The sequence below is a fragment of the Montipora foliosa genome, chromosome 11, assembly GCF_036669935.1.
Source record: "Montipora foliosa isolate CH-2021 chromosome 11, ASM3666993v2, whole genome shotgun sequence".
Lineage (NCBI taxonomy): Eukaryota > Metazoa > Cnidaria > Anthozoa > Scleractinia > Acroporidae > Montipora > Montipora foliosa.
The window spans coordinates 40,466,046-40,469,433 of record NC_090879.1 but is presented as its reverse complement, the minus strand read 5'-3'; the positions used below and the strand labels follow the sequence as shown (position 1 = coordinate 40,469,433).

The 3,388-nt window shown below is 37.7% G+C and overlaps 1 pseudogene; it reads left to right on the top strand.

Annotated features, from left to right (window-relative positions):
* Window positions 1-3,012: 3,012 nt before the first annotated feature.
* Window positions 3,013-3,388, top strand: part of LOC137977070 (uncharacterized) — a 1,140-nt pseudogene continuing 764 nt past the window's right edge.

The window sequence follows — 3,388 nt, the reverse complement described above, 5'->3', positions numbered from 1 at the left end:
CTTTGCCCGCAGAGAAAGTCAAAGAGAATTCCTGAATTTTCAGCAAGACCTTAAGCTGATCTCATCTGAAAGGTGCAGATTTACTTGGGCTAAAGACAAGGAGAAGGTAATTGTAATAGACCAATAATAATAGACCAAGTGCAAAAATGGCCACTATATTACTTCTGCCTGTTTGTTCAAGTTATATTGAAGCACTCACTAAATGCTGGCACACTGACAGTCACCCAGGTATAAATGCTTATGCATAGACAGTTGACGAGTACGATTATATTATTTTTCATCACATGCACTGGGCAAGAGAAGTTAACAGTTCTTTGCTGTGAAACATTACAAAGTTTAGTTGTTTGTTAATTTATTTTCTTTTATTTTTGTTGTGAATGGGGTTTTTGTGGATCAGTTCTATCTTTGTTGGTACGATTTGTATGTATACAAGGTTAGGGTGATTTGTCTTTTCCTTTGTTTAAGGATTTTGTATTTAAATCTGGAACAAAGAAAAATACAAATCAACCTTAGTTTGAAATCATTTTGACCTGGGATCTCATTTTAACCCTCAATAAATACAAAGGAATTAAAAGAATTTAAACCAAGTATCAAATAAAACCACATGTTACACCTGATATCCATAATTTCAATTTGTTTGAAGCAATTAATCCCGACTTTGAAAAACTGTCTTAATACTTGCCAAATTCGAATTACTTGTTATTATTTTTGTAAGTGGACTATCTCTAGAATGCTTAACTTGCATGCATAATAAAAGCAAGTGACACAGCAGTTGCACAGGTTTTCTTCAGAATGCAGTGCAGACGAGTAGCTTTGCGGTACATAGATGTAATTCCCTCTTTTTCATTGTGCTCGTTGATTTAGGTAACTGCATCATCTTTGGAAGGGGCCAAGTACCTCTTAAAAATTTGTTCTGGTGGCCCACTAGCTGAACCAAGGAGTCTTAATTGGTGCTGGCAATTTCCACATGATGTCTTGTCAAGAGAGGCAAATGATTCTAGGATATTTACAGCATGTCACGGCAGATGATGTGGATGAAGCTGTTGAGTCATTCCGCAGTGCATTTCTACCCATGCATTGTAAACCAGTGGGTGGGAAGCTTTACAGGAAAGGCGATTTTGTTGCTGCAGTCCAACAAGGGGCTGAAATTTTTTTCAAGATAAAGAACTCCTTCTTGGTTAAAGTTAACAATGAGTATCAATCACTTGTGTTATTTAATCCTAGTGGTGCTGTTTCAAGGCAACCTATCAGTGATACTGTTTATATTCAACGTGCACACTCTTGTGTTTGTGTAGGTGTAAAGGATCTTAGACGAGAGATCATGTTGTTTCCGGAGACAGGTAACAAGTATGCAGTGGTTGATCCCTTTAGGAGAACTGTGAACCTCCCCAAGGTGATTGTACTTGTTTATCCTCAAGTTGGTGATTTTGTGTCTGTGATTGGTGATGATGCTGGTGACCCATGGAGGGCACTAATAACTGAAGTGAACTACCATAGATCAACCGTGAAAGGTTATTTCTATGTAAATCATCCCAATTTTGATGCTTATAACCACCTCTGGGTAAGAGAGAGGCCTCAAAGAAAGGAGACTATTCATTTTAACAGTCTTTTGTCCATTGTGAATGGTGAATGGGTGGGTAATGCGTGGAGAGACACTTGAGAACTTTTACCACAATATTGAGACTTCAGTTTTGTAAAGCAGGATATACAGTGTAGCTATAACCAAACCTTTATATATGTTACAGGTCAAATTTGATTTCCCTTTGTTTTAGGATTATGCTACACGTAATAAGTCTGGAACAAGAGAAAATGAAATTTAACCTGAAATCAAATTTGACGTTTAAGATGTGTACATACGAAAACAAACATATTGAAGTTTGGAGTTGTTGAAGAAAGTTTGCATTTTAGTGTAATTATAACTACTGGCAGCACAGGAAAACAATTAATGTGCATATCTATAAATCCATAGTTAATAATCAAGCCTTGGATCTAAGTTCCACCTTTTTCTTAGACCTAATTCGAGTTTGGATTTAGTAAAAATCCAGCACAGGAATATTAATGAGATATGCAGATTGGTGTTTTTTCAAAGCAGGATATCTAAAAACCCATATTTAATAACCAAACCTGGGTAACAAAGAAACCGGATTACTAAGTTCCACTTTTGGTTTCAACCTAATCCGAGTTTGGATTTAGCAGAAATCCAGTATAGGAGAATGGGATATGCAGATTGGTGTTTTTTTAAAGTGGGATATCTCAAAACCTGGATAACAAAGAAACCGGATTACTAAGTTCCACTTTTGGTTTCGACCTAATCCGAGTTTGGATTTAGGAGAAATCCAGCCGAGGAGAATGGGATATCCAGATTGGATTGGGCTGGATTCTTCAAAACCCAAGGTGAAGATGTTTCTTTTAATATCCAGGATGAGGAAAAAACCGTGATTTTTATTACCTGACAGAAAAACCAGGGAAAACCAGATTAAAACCAAACATGGTTATTATTGGAAGTTGGATTTTACAAAATCCATATCAAAACCAAGTATAAAATACATTGGATTTTTGGTCTTTTTACCCTGTGGCATGCTAGATAGTTTTCCTAGCAAGACTTTTAATAAATCCCGCTCAAAGATGAAGGCCGTTTTAGAATTAATAGACAGACATAAAATAAAATTTTGAACGCCACAAGTGTTTACCAGAATAAGTAAAGAAAACAACAAAAAGCAAAAATAACAAAAATACTGCCAGTTCTGGTTTAGCACATGTTGCGTGGGGTGTGGTGGATCTAAAACAGGCCATAATTGATAAAACAATCACCGCCACGCTAGCTGGTTTTCCTAGGAAGACTTGTAATAAATCCGACTCAAAGATGAAGGAATAGCCCATTTCCGAGTTTTCACGTTGCCGAAGACTGGTCCCGAATTTGGACGTGAAAGCGAGGCTTCGTGGCGCGAAAATTAAAAGACATCGATGGTTTTTCTATCCCTAATCTAGTGAATCTAATGTTTTATTGACAATATGGTTTGCTGTTCAGTTGCCTGCTGTAGTAACGGAAATCACAATCGAAAGGATCTCTCGTATTTTACTTTTCCTTCGGACAAGAGAGTTGCGACCTGGATTAAATTTTGTCGCCGAGTGGAAAAAAAGTTTGCAGAGGAAGCAGCGAAGGCCAACAACTTGTGCATTTGCAGTCCTCATGTTTCCCCCGAAGCGTACAGAAAAACTTTGAATGGCAGACGGGAAATACACGACACTGCCCTGCCGACTTTCTTTTGTCCAAAGCATGATTGCACGCCGAGAAGTGCTTGTTACGAGAAGTCAAGTAAAAGGAGGCTGCTCGAGACCAACAACGAAAATAATGTGTGCTTAGCAAACCAGCTTCCACTAGGTGCTA